This window comes from Grammomys surdaster, unplaced genomic scaffold, assembly GCF_004785775.1.
Source record: "Grammomys surdaster isolate TR1022 unplaced genomic scaffold, NIH_TR_1.0 313, whole genome shotgun sequence".
Classification (NCBI taxonomy): domain Eukaryota; kingdom Metazoa; phylum Chordata; class Mammalia; order Rodentia; family Muridae; genus Grammomys; species Grammomys surdaster.
Window position 1 is genome coordinate 3,856,810 of NW_021604732.1, and position 14,645 is coordinate 3,871,454.

Sequence of the window (14,645 nt, forward strand, 5' to 3'; positions counted from 1 at the left end):
TAGTCGATAGAATATAAAATGATGATAGTTATAGTGATAGATAAGCGATATAGGTAATAGACAGCCAGACGAACTGATGAACGCTGGAAAGAACCTGGCTTTTACTACTGTCTAACACTCTCTTGAGATGCTTCCAGGGAATTCTGTGTGTACAACAGTGGGCATATCATTATGGTGTCAGAGGTCAAGAAGTTATAAAGTAAAGACAATATTGTCACAGCGTAGATCAGGAGATAAAGTTGAGTTCAGAGGCAGAGCAGCTTGTCATACACTGGTTCTCAGTGGCATCCTGAGTGGTTTCTGGGGCTCCGTTTGTAGGTGTTTTCCTTCTTTCCATCTGTAGGTGTTATCCAAGAGGTTGGGTACCTCTTGGATAGTGTGGTCAATGGCTGTAAGTTCTCTTACTGTCCATACTACCCATAAATCAAGCTCTTTAGTAGTTCAATAAAACCGTAAGATTTGACACGTTAGAAAGTGATTGCAGTGCCCAGATGCTAATGAGACATATATATCTGAAACAACTGATTTAAAAAAGAAAACTGTGGAAAGTAGGTCCCAGCACAACACATAGAGTGGCTGGCTAATTTACTATGCTGTGAAGCATTCTACAGAACAGGATATCAGGCCCAGATATTTTCCTATGAATCACTGGGACACGAATAGAGTGAGCAAAACACGTTCTTGAGTGGGTCTCCCATTAGGGTCCATCTGTCTGCCAGGCTACCACCAACAAATGCACCGACCTGGCAGGTCAAATGCCTCCACTATATTTCTAGAATATGCTTTGTAGTCAATAATAAATGAATCCTAAGGTGTGTGATTACATAGTGATAGCCACACTCACCTGTCTATCGGAGAAGCCATATTTGAGTTTCAGCTCCTATCCCCTGGGCCTGTGAGGTAGAAGCTAGAGCATTTACTTGTTATGTTTAAAATTCCTGGCAACCCTGGGCTAAGTGCACTGGGGTGGAACTAGTCCCCATTGCTTAGTGATCCATTAGCTAATGGCTATGATCCTGTTAGCTTTCTATTTATCCCTTAAGCCATTAAGGTTCACCTGCTGTGTCTGTCAGGGCTATAGTTGACCGAAAGTGATGGTTGAAATAAAATAAATATCAAACCATGCATGATCTAGAAGTTATTATTTAAAACATAATTGGTTTCATGGAAAGGTGAAAGTGTTACAAACTGTTACAAACTGGCACATGGGATCCCAGGCATCATATGCACAGCACACTCTGATGTGGTGGTTTTATAGGAGAACTGCCTCGAGACCCGCCTTCCTAGTGCCCCTAGTGTCTGCTAACAGTGTCTGCCTGGGAATCTTAGAAGCTGCTCATAACAATTCTTAATCTACTTACCAATGGGTTCTTTACAATCTTTAAGTAAAAATCCCCAGCTACTAGAAGAAAGGAGAGAGAGGGAAAAGAGTAGAAATAATACAAGCAGGCTCTGTGTGTGTGTGTTTGTGTGTGTGTGTGTGTGTTTAAATGTCATGATAGAACCCATTTATTTGTGTACTAACAAAAATTGAAAAGTCAGCAAGCAAACACTATCCTCCCCCAGTCTACAGAAGGCTGACTGAGGGTTTGAGTTGTGGCAGCTAGCTGACCTCATGACCTTTACTGCTGGCTCAGATATTCTTTCAGTCATACGGGTCCTTGGAATGTGATTCTCATCCTATGGAAAGTTCTCTCTTTACCCAATTCATCTTTCCAGAATCAGCTTGAACTCTGTTTTTGACCCTGAGAGGAGCCCCTCCCTACTGCTCCTCATCACCTGGGTAGATCTCTAGCTCAGCGTCCTTTTGGCTTCCTGTCCTCAAGAGTCCCATGCATTACCAAAGTTGTGTCTGCCTCTCTGACTGTATGAAACTACCTTGAAGAAAAAGGCCAAGTCTGGCTTTTCCCACCACGGCTTTCCATCACCTGTCACAGTTCTTACTGCAGGGATGAAGAAAATTATCCCATGTGGAGGGATCTTAAGACCCAAAACATAGAAGGACAGTTTAGGTTCGAAGTGTCCATAGAATCATCAGGTACTTCTTGGATGTTATTCCTTATAGCTGAGGTGACCCCATCAATTCCCATCACATCAGTAATCATTATCTTGACCTATACGTGTAGCCTTAACAACAATATAAATACTTATGATGGCTACTCATAAGTAGCCATTGGATTGGTGCTCAATGAGCAGCTGTTTTCTTAATGTGGGTACTTTTCTATGGATATTCCCCAACTCCTGGCTCTTTCCTCTGAAGATCTTGTGTCTCTTTATGTCATTCCTTATTATATCTGCAAGGGCAGAGAGAAGATTCAGCATACTTGACAAATGAGCAACTGTCTCATCCTCTTTCGCACTGACAGAAATTGGAATCGTTCTGATTTCATTTCTATGTCTCTAATACTCCCAGGCTTTTCTAGGCCAGAACGGTCACATGTTTTTCAATACAACTCTTACAAAACATGTGGAGTATGTTTATTGATCTATGGATATCATTATACATCATTAAGAGGCAGTTTAATACTATGCTCATTTGGCAAAATAAACATAGTAGGGTTTTCCTAGGGCCCGTGACCTATCTGTCCACTGGTTCTTGGTCCTGATCACTGTTCCGGCTATGGTTTTTAACTTGTGGGTATTCTATATGTTAAAAAAAACAACACTATAATTCCTTAAAAAAAAATAAACCTCCTCTCTAGACACAATTGTGATTTTAAAATTTTTATGACTGTGTTTGTGAGTACCTATGTGTGCCAATAAGTATATAAACATCTATATGGAAGCCCACCTCATGTCATTCCACAATTGCCATCCACTTTTTTCCCTTAAAATGTCTCTCATTGGCTATAAACCTTCTAGGTAAACTAGGCTATATGCCCAGTGAACCCCCAGCCAGTGATCCTCCTCTTTCTGCCTCCTTAGCATTTGATTTCAAGTAAGCATCATTATACCTTGTATTTCTCACGTAGGTTCTGGAGATCAAACTCTATTGTGCTTACAAGGGGAGCATTGTACTAACTGAGCTATCTTGCAAGGCAAAGAGCCTCATGCCATTTCCAAATAGCCTCCAGTTCTTCAGATACATGTTTGCTTTTCTAGATGCCAGGGGCAACATGTGATAAAACATGTCTCCAGTGCATAGTACATGGCACAGTTTCCTAACATTTTATTGAAATTTCTCCATCCACTACCACTTGAGTTTAAAGCAAAATATGTCAAAGCTTCACACAAGGCTAGAAGAGATGGCTTATTGGTTAAGAACATTTGCTGCTTTCATAGATGACCCCTGCCCCATGGTGGCTCATAGCCACCTGTAACTCCAGGTCCAGGAGACCTGACACTCTTTTGTGGCCTTCTTGGGCATCATGTTGTCTTGTGGCTCACACTATATGCAGGCCACAGTCATACACTTAAAATAAAAATAGATGAACCTTTAGAATACTTTTCCATATTTTTTCCCAACAAGTGAACCTAGTTGTAGTTTTCTTTGCACATCTCAATGGCTCTTGCTTTATAAAAACCATTCCATAGCATAGTAGCTTACTACAACATCGAGTATTAATTAATCTGCAGGGCATGAGGTCTGAAGAATCAACAAGAGTGCTTGGGTGACTGTTTTAAACAAAGATGTAAAGATTTCATTTCCTGGACAACTATAGGTTTGGATCTGCTCCATGCGTAGATGTTCCACGTTGAGAGAGGACTTTCTCTTAGAAGCTCCATGGAAGCTGCTTTACACATGGGCAAGTCCTTGAACATAAGATGCATGACAAACTTCAAAGATATGACTCGGGCCTCTGTGCTTACATTGTATCACCTAAGCTCCAGAGGTGGTCTCAAGCCACCTAGCTAATCCTAGCACAGCCGTCTGCCCCTGTGACAAAATGTCTGAGGTGAAAAACTTGGAGGAAAAAAATGGTTCATGATTTTGAAGGTTCAGATAGTGATGTCTTGGCCTGATGACTGTTGGCATGAGATGAAGTGGAGCATCATAGCAGGGAGTCTGAGGTAGAGAAAGACTGTCTATCTCAGGGCAGCCAAGAAGCATAGAGAAGGTTCTGGGATACAGTGCATCCTTCAAAGGTACATTTAGTGACCTATAGCCTCCAGCTAGGCCTGAGAGCTTTCTAACATATTCAGCTACAAATTTAAGAATAGGTCAACCCACCCATAAAGATCTCACAATTCAGTCACCTCTTACTATCTTTTACTGTTTACTGCTGGATGAGGAATCATGCCTTCCACACATGAATATATATATATATACATATATATATATATATATATATATATAAAATGTATATGTGTATGTGTGTATGTGTATATGTAGAGAGAGAGAGAGAGTATAGATATAGATATTTCATCACACTATGAGCACTGAGATTGTGTTATTTACTGGAAAACACCTGTTTCTAGTTGTGATGTGACTCAGCCCTTGGTATACACACTTTTAATCTCTCTGGCTGGAATATAGACACACCCTTAGTTTACACCTTTAATCCCAAATAATGAAGGTAAAATTAGTTTATAAAAGGAAGCACCCGTGTTTGAAAGTGCTATCTAATTGAGTGGCAGACAAAGTGATGAATCAGAGAAAGATTTGACAGAATAGGATCTGCCCAACTCTCACAAGAAGAGAGAGGAAAGGAAAGCTGTTTAAAAGAGAGTGGTGGAGACGAAAGGGGCAGTTTTACTGGGAGAGTTTTACAGAAACAGGTAGAAAAGAGAACAAGCTAGACACAGGTGAAAACAGAATGAACCAGAGAATGAGATGGAGCCAGATTAGAACAGATGTCCAGAGTTAGAGGCCAAGCAGGGCAAAAAGTCAGAGGTCAAGAGTGAAACCTTGAATTGAATCAGTGAGATTGTAGAGAAGTTTGAGCCAGAACCGCTTTGTTGACCAGCCAGCCAGAAGCCAGAAAGAGCTAGGAAGGTAAGCCTTTGAGATGACAATTATTACAAGATACAAGACAATAAGTTGTGTGTGTGTGTGTGTGTGTGTGTGTGTGTGTATAATGCCATGGCACTTTCTCTCACCAGGTTCTTCCCAATATCGAGTTCATGTATATTTATTTATTTCCTTTGGTTTTTATATTATCTCTTCATCCATGACTACCAGCTCCTAGGATTACTTTCTACTAACTAAAATATTTGGGTGAGTGAGTTGATAAATAGCTGGTAGGTTATTTCTAGAATTTTCTTACCTGCAATGCAAACTATTGTCCCCTCATCTGCCTCATTCTGACCATCTCATAAACTTATTAATATATTGAAACTTCATCTAAAATAATTTAACTAAATCCTGCAATATTGGTATTTTGTTCAACTTGGATAGTGCTAGTAGGATTATACTTTAAGGACCATTTATCAAAAAACAAAACAAAACAAAAAACCAAAGTTTGTTTCTTCTTCTCCCTGTGTTCCTGAGTTGCTTATTTCTCACCCAATTTTTTTTTTCTACCCATGACAGGAGTAATGAATCCTGGCTCTATAAATGTATACCTGAGTCAGCACTCACAGCATGTGTCAATTTCTAAATGATTTCCTTCATTTCCTGACTTTGATGGCCTGATGTCTCCTTTGACACTAAGTGATGTAGTAATACAATGAAGTAGGTGAATGGTCTGGAGATGTAGTGGGAAGAACTGTTTGCATTTGTTTCTGATGAGTGTCAGCCATAGTTTACCTTTGGAAATCTACCTAGACACTGTTGTAAAGTTTTCTCTTGTTACGTAAAATCTGAGACTTAGGGATGGCCCAATGACCTCCAAGGATATTTTTCTTTGGGCTTTATGAAGCAGGAAGAACTTGCAAGTTCAGTGTCTTTAATTCAAGATGTCTAGCACACTGGTAGATTATAGTAGCAAGAAACAAGAAACAATCTAATGTCTGTCCATCTAAGATCCAATATATATGTGATGCTTGATATGTACACAAAGTCTAATATGGTCAAGATGAGTAATGTGTGTTGGGTAATTAGCTTATTTGTGAATCACATAACACCATCCTGCAGATTTTTGAACATAAATACCATTAGTTTCTTTTAAATAACTAAAGGTTAAGAATTTGAGTGATTTCCTGTTGAAGTCAATTTTAGTATATGTGTATGTGTATTTAATATAGTATATACTTAAGTATGCATGTGTGTTTATGTCTTCAAGTTCCAGTGGGGACCTGGTGTGTTTATATGGTGATAGTGAGTATTTCCTTTTCATCTGAAGTCACTGCACCTTTACCATATGGCCTCAATGAGAACTGAACAAGCACACTTGCCTAGTGAATATTATCAGCCCATCTATTTGGCTAAATAGTTTCTAGAGTCACTTGGCTGCCAACTTAGCCCTTCTACTTTGCAATGCTTTCTTCATGTCTTCTCTCACATGTGACCAGAAGAGGTCATTCTCATGATTCTCTCTTTTTATCCGTAAAGAACAGGTCAGCCTCTCCACCCAGCCAGATCCTGCACATCCTTCTCTAGAGTCTAGCTCAATAGTCTGCCTGACCCTCCCTTCCATGTACTGCCCCACCCCACCCCAACCTGCCAGATCTAGCCTGAGTTCCCCATCTAGTGCTCTGGTCTAGCATGGCCACCTCCCCCCCTTGCCCACTCTTAGCCAATCTCTAAGCTTCTTCTAAGACACATCTGCCTGCCCCAACAACCCACAGGCTTCTCCCATGCCACAATCCATTTAGCTATTAAGCAAGATATAACTCCACACTGCAGGCTTAGACTAGGATACACATGTCTTCCCCTGTGTCCATATGACTTACTTCCACCTAAGTCATTTTCAACCTCCAATACCTACATTCTCTCTTCTGTTACAGCGTGCTCTGCCCATGTCAGATGCAGAACTAAGAACTCCACATTCTCAGATCTTATTGAAAAATAAAAATATTAAAGATTAAGGTAATATTTGCACTCTAAAACATGTAAAAATGTTTGCCAATGAGAGGTACCAAGATGAACCCGAGGTCACAGAATTTAAAAGAATAATTATAAACTTTATCAAAGAATTCAAAGAGCCTGAAAAAGACACAAAGAAATAGCTCAATAAAATTAAGGAGAAAGACCTAAAGGAGAATAAATGCCTGACTGATGCCAAGGAAGCACAAAGCCTAAAAGAAATGGATGAATTTCTAGATTCTGACAAGCCACCAAAAGTTAAACAAAAGAAAAAGTAAAAAGAAAAACTTAAAAAGACACATAACAAAGAATGATATTAAACTAGTAATGAAAAGCCTTCCAATTAAAAATGACCAGGCCAAGATGGATCCACAACAGAATTTTATCAGACTTTCAAAGATATATAGCCAATACTTCTTAAACTATTTTAAAAATATAGAATCAGAAGGAGAACATGCTTCAACATAATAAAAGCAACATATGAGGAATCTACAGCCAATGTCATCCTAAATGGAGAAAAGCCTGAAGCAATTCTACTGAAGTCAGGGATGAGACAGAAATGTCCATCCTCTCCACTCCTTTTCAATATTGTACTGGAGGCACTAGTTGGAGCAATAAAGCAGAAGAAAATTAAAGGGTTGCAAAATAGGAAAAGAAGATGTCAAACTCTCCCTAGTTATAGATGACATAGTGTACATTTGTGATCCCCAAAATTCTACTAGAAAACTTCTAGAAATGATAAACAAATACAACAAAGTGGTAGGGCGCAGAATCGACATGCACACATGAATAGCTTCTCTACACACAACAACAACCAAATAGAGAAAGAGATCACGGTGCAAAAAAAAAACAAGGAAACTGAAAAGGAACCATTGCTACCCCCAGGAGGTGCGATTGAGAGAAGAATAGAAGAGTATAGTAATCTGATGAGGACAATTGGAAAAACAGGGGAATCTAAAATTAGGGATGCAGAAGAGATAAGTAAAGAAGGAGAGGGGGAAAGTGACAGTAAGCATGTATGGCAAAAAGGTATAAAGAATCATACTGTTAACTACCTAAAAATACTTGTAATACACAATGTTTGTGCATAAAGCAACATATATAGTTTAAACAAATTTTTGACCTCTGGGATGCTAATGCTCCCTCTAAGAGCTAAAGACCAATTAACAAAAATTCCAACACCAGGCAAAAGAAGCCTTCTTTTGAGTTATTCGTCAAGAGACTCTCAAACCATTATAGGTAGTTGCTATTGTTATTGGTTGCCCTCTCAGAGATATAAGGTAAGTCCCTATTGCTGAAGGCACCATGCAATTCAAGCACAGAACCAGAGCCCCTTGAGCTTAAAAGCCCCTCTCTGGAGATGAGCTTTCATGATACCAGAAAGTGCAATACAAGCTTCCAAAAGAAGGAGGCAAACAACAGTTCTACCCAGCTCTGATACCTGTGAACCACAATGACAGCCAGCATGGCATGATAACTTAACATGTGCAACCGTGGTGCACATGCCTTGGTGGTAACCAACAACTCTTTAATTGGACTTAGTGCCCACTCAACTTGAAGGATATTATGGCTAGTACTAGAAAACTAATCAATTTACCCTGGGCTAGTAAGGTTATTGATCTTGGAGGAGAACCTACAACTTCTTTACTAAACTAGCATAATCCCTAACTATATCCTAAATATTTGTCTTTAAATCCATATGTGCATTCAGTACCCCACATCAAAGAAAGTTCTCTTTGCAACAGATGGAGACCATTCCAGAAATCTATAGCAAATTAAACTGCATACTTATGGAGCCCAGTCCTGGAAGATACATCTATAATACCACTCTTGCACCTAAGGCCCAGGGATCATTTTGGAGGAGAAGACAGGAAAATTGTAAGAGCCAGAGGATCGTGGAGTTTGCTGTGAGACTGTGTCTCCTAAGAATGTCAGACGATATACCCATAAAGTCTTACCTACATGACTGCGTAAACATGTGCTGAACAAGGACAACAACATGCTAACATACATGGGGAAAGTCCCAGTCTTATACAAAGAATGGCAGGCAACTAAGGAATGATGAGAGTTGGAAAAACAATCTTCCCCAGGGAAGAACACTCTAATTGGTTATCCAATACCCAGTGGTCATCTCCATGTATGTCTATTTGTGTGTGTGCATATGCATGTGTGTGTGTGTTTATATATAGACTATGCAGTCTAATATATATGTGTGTGAATATACATGTGTGTGTGTGTGTGTATATATATATATACACACATTATACACTTTTTTTCAGTCCATGTATTCTGGCCATGGTTCCTGATTCCTCATCTCTTCCAGATCCTCCTCCATACCTCCAACTTATCCATTCCCACACCATTTTCATACTTTTTTTCTCTCACCCTTTAGAAAACAAACAGGAAAAAATAACAAAAAACAAAGAACAAAAAAAAAGATAAAAAATAAAAAGAATAATTTGGAAAGTAATTTTTACAAGCCTAGGGTATTGATATTTCAATGTAGTTGAATTTGGTTAAAAGCTATGAGACATTTATGCTAAATTGCCATTAGAAGAATGCTTTAATATCAAGATCATTGTACCAGAGAAAAGAAGAATAGCCATCAAGTTCTAGAAAAAAATAAAGGAAATAAAAAAGCTGATAAGTAAATAAATACAGACAGAATAGGTCAAACATTATTAAAAATTGAATATTGATAGACTCTTTCCCTCTGTCCTGCCACAGGGGATCATGTTTGATTAGCACAGTGTCTCCCCCTTTCCTTGCTCTACTTAAAGGGGAAAGAGCTTTCCTGCTAGAAGAGATGTCATGGAAAACTAAGCAGTGAAAAAGATTAAAGAAGGAAGAAGTTAGCAATAAAAAAAAAAAACCTGAAGAACAGAAAGAGGACTTGTGCCATGTGGAATAAAGAAAGACGGGGAGTGAGGGAACCAATAACAAAGAATTAATTATCAGTATTAATTATTAGCATTAGTCAGTATTGAAGCAGAGTTTGGTTCTTTTTAATGGCCACTGGAGGATATAAACAAGACATTTGATTGCTGCTTAATTCATTTTGGCTATTGAGCTAGCGGAGTCTGTGTAGACTTGGTGCCACAGATTCACTCAGACATGCTGGGCATCCAGCAGTATTTGTTACAGTGTGTGTTATGTTTGTTTGAGTCATCACTGTATCTCCCCTAGGCAGCTATGAGAGACGGAAGTGAGTCAATATGATGCCATCATATCCCTACCTCTCGGCATGAAAAGGTGTCTAATCTGGGATTCATGGTGAGCCACAAGTACCCCAGAATAGCAAAATTGTTACCCCACACAAAACCAAAAATTTCCTTAAAATATGAGATTATTTTTGTACTAGTGTGTGTGTGTGCATGTGTGTGTGTAAAATACAGAGTGTGAACTGTGTACATGACAATATCATGTCAAAACGTTAGCCATGTCTATGAACTTAATACAAAAGAGGCTCCCATAAAAATATATCACATAAGTAAAACCTTTTACTAAGGGCCTGGCTACTGCTTGATTGCCATTTATCACTCCTGACTTTCACAGAGCAATCCACGCCATTGAATGATCATCTACAGTAGGGCTTTTGACTGACAGTTCACCTGCATCTTTGTAGAGCATGAAATTTTCTTTATATTCTCAATCTCAGCACTAGATGTTTCCTCCAGAAAGTTCATAGTGATCAGGCTTAGGGTGGATTCCAGGGCTGAGAACCTTTGTTCTTAATATAAAATGTGAAATTTCTACCTTTGGTGGGTGTGTTTTGTATGTGTGTGGGGATATGTTAAGTAGATCAAAATGAGTCCCACCATACCATAAATCTCCAGAAAAATGAGATAAAATTGCTTGGTGCTTTGGTTTAAGAAAAAAAAATGGAAACAAAGTATTTCTAGTTCCAGAAAGTGAATTTGAAGACATAGGAAGAATTGAATCATTGGCTCCACAGCAAGGAAATAAGCCAGAGAGACCAACCTTTTCTTAATGAGAACTTGTCTCTATCTCTATCAAAGGCTTGAGTATTCAATTGGGCATTGTAGCTCAACGGTAAAAGCCATGCCTAGGATGTGTGAGGTCCCAGGTTCCATTCCCAGCACTGAAATACACACAAATGACTATTATTTTGACTTTTTTTGTTCTCACTTAACTTCTACTTTACATCAATCACCAAACCATGATGGTTCTTTTATGTCTCTTAGTCCTATCTATTTCTTCCTTTTATCTCCCTAGTGCAAGCTGTTCATGTCTTGAGTGGACCACTACAATGGGCTCCTGATGCTCCTCAGCTTCCAAACTGTCCCCTCTAGCTCATTCTTGGAGCCACATCAATGACACCTCTAAGATCCGTGTGTGCAATATAGAAGTCTCCCCACTGTTTATGAGGATAATAAAGGTGGGCTGTGATATGGACAACAAAAAAATATAAGTAGAGCAGAGATGGCAGGCCATAGATGATGGAAGGACATGGAAAGAGATCTGTCTGAGAGGGAGCAGAAGGTCTCGGGCAGGTCAAGATTAGAAGCAAAATGAGTTCAAATAAGTTTGGATTATCCCCCTGCAATTGGGTGGGTCTTGGGGGCTGGCCAGAATGTAACACATTGAGGAATGAACAATTGATGGTGTGGGAGAGTGTGAAGGTAATCATTTGGGGATTTCAAACAGCATGTTGGAAAGAATTCACTTCTTTGAAATTTTATGTGAAAGTGAATTCATTTTCTGTGATGAGTCTTCTGGAAAGCAAGAGGAGTCCATAGTAGGATTTTCAGTTTGGGCTTGTGTCTTGAACAGTGACTGATACCTGTAGCCAACAGGTTTCCACAAGAACACCGTCCCACTTTCCAAACCCCCTATTGCTGTTGGTTTCAATATTTGGCTTTTCTCATAGTGAAATCTCAAGGTATTGATCATGGTTGTCTATTACACTATGAGAACTGTTCAAGTGACACCTTCAGTAACCTGGACTTTTTGCCAGAAATCCCAAAAATATAATTTTTTATTTTTTATATATGAGTGTCACTTGCATGTATGTATAGGCACCCCATATATGCAGTACCAGACAAGGCCAGAAGAGGGAACTAGATCTTTTGCTAAATACAGTTATGATCCATCATGTACGTGCTAGAAACTAAACCTGGGTCCTCTACAAGAGTAGCCAGCACTCTTAAGTGCTGAGCCATCTCTCAAACCACTAACACTTATATTTTTGAATCATTGATTTTAGACTGGATTCCAACATTTATAAAATGAAACATCATCAACTCCAAAGCTGGGAGAAAAAAAAATCTAGCAACACGTCTTAAAGTCCTGAAGTGATCAAAGGATGTGAAAACCATACATTCTAGTGTGGGCAAATTGTCAGGAGCAACTCTGGCCATATGGTCACTTCAGATAAAGCATGTGTTTGCTGGTGGCTGTAGCTAGCCACAATCTCTACCTATCTGCCTAACCCCTAGGAGTTGTGACATCTTTTTAAATCCAGCATTGCCTTTGTGAACACTCAGGGACTGTGAGTTTTTGAGTTTGTTGGAGGCTCTGCACGAAGGACCTTCAGCTGATTGGCCCGTTAGCATCTAACACATCAAACCCATGCTAGGTGCCCAGAATATGCTGTGAATTGGAGTTGCTGTGCCCCACAAAGTCACTGTGTGCATCTGGGTATGTCACTCACACAACCTTTCTGCTCTTGAATGCCCTTTATCCTATGTCAAGCTCAATCACCACATTGGCTGTCAGCCATTCTGCCTCAGCTGCTCACTCTTTCTGCCTCAGCTCAACTCCTTTTTTCTCTTGAAGACTTTTCCAGAAAGTCCTTAGATTACATCAGAGCTCATGATGTCATACCTTCAAAACATTCTTGACTCGCACTTCTTTACCCTTGTTAGATGTTATGTGTGTTGGGGTGGTTATGTCAATTTTTCTATTGTAAGCTCCAAGAGTGGAAACAAAGCCAGGGTTCTTACTAATGGATCCACCACTCCTCATCTAGAGTCATAGGCATGGCAAATGCTTGGGGTTTAAAGAAACGAATGAATGAGTGGATGAATGAATGAATGGATGAATGAACGCTGTCAAGAGGTAGGCCTTAAGGAGTGGTAAGCCAATAATTCAGAGTGTGGTTATCTGTTTTTATTCTGTGGAGCTCTGGCAGATGTCTGCCTCTTGAAGTTTAAGCATTATAGACATGGGTGACTTGGAAGTGGGTTGTCTTGTATCCATGTGTATCCTGAAGACATCCTGAACCTTTTGTTCAGTTTTATCTTCTGCAACTGATACAGAATTTAAAAAAAAATAAAATAGGGGATGGCCAAACTGACCAGACAGGATTCGCTGTTGAAGACAGGACAGCAGTTTCTGTACTCATTGGCTTACACAGGTAGTCTTTCATGGCCATACCTTGGTCTGTATTTCAGAGCAGTGCAGTAGCAGTGCCTCCTCCCAATGTATGGGCTGGTGGCTATGAGACACCCTCTTAGGTCTAGCCGTGGAGTTTCTGTTGATCGAGGCATTTTGTAAGCATCATTAACCTCATCGTGTCCAGTCATTGCAAAATTAGCGAAGACATGGAAAGTACAATGGAAGGATGTATGCTCAGGACGTAAATGACCTGGTCCCAGATGGGTATATGTCTTCTGCGTACCTATGAAGTTTGCGTGCCTACTGAGTGTCTGTAATGTTTGATTCCAGACAGATGTGATTTTGTCCACCAGGAAAAAGAAAAAAACCAATTATCCACACAAAGTTTAAAAATATATATATAGGTTCTCTAGTCACACACGCCTCATCAGTAAGCCAGGGCACATAATTAATTGGCCAGAAGGCTCACTGGGATTAATTAGCAGTTGTATGGGAAGAGTTTAGCTCAGACTTCCAGTGCAGAGGATATTCTAGAATGACCAGTTCCTGGATTTCCAATCCAGGCCCTATCATGGGGGAATCTCACTGTTCACCCGTAATAGGACTGGGGGCTCTTGCCTCTGTGGGCCAGCACATGCACGTGCACACCTGGCTCAGGCCAGCAGAGGGCAGCAGTACGCTGTGCGTGCTCAATTTGCATTCCAAATTAGCAGATCCCTGAGGTACTGACAAAGAAAGGAAGTGGGTGCCCCAGGCCTAGGCTAATTTTCTCTGGGTGTTAACACTGGCCTGAATAATAGCAAACCCAGGCCTTTTGCAGTTCATTGAATGTTGTTCTTCTCCTCTGCCATAGAGAGAAATGAATACGCCACTAGGAACTGTCATCACAGACAGGAAGTAACTTTAATTAAATATTGTGAAAGTTGAAAAGTTTTTACAGCTTGAATTTTTGAAGAAAAAAAAAAGAAAGAAAAAGAAAAGAAAAAGAAAAAAGAAAAAAGAAATTATAACAATCTCTACAGTAGTTAAGTGCTCTAACAATTGGACTGTACAGTGTGTGTCTATTGAAAACGTTTGAGAAGAAGGTGAAAGATTTGAAGATTAAGAGATGGCGAGTTCACAGAGCTGCATCCTACATGGTGAGGTCGGGCGTGGCGTCTGCATATCCAGTCATCCAGAGGCAGGACTCTTCCCCCAAAACTGAAATCTGAATTGAATTCTCTACTCCATCTTCTTTTAAAAGCCATATTCTGTATTAAGGGGGGTCAGGGGGGTTATCTTAAAGGAACTTGAAAACAAGATTTTGTGCAGAAGAAAGTGGTTCCTAAAACCAGACTACTTCTCCATCCTCTCATCAAACAGAAGCAACAAAACACAA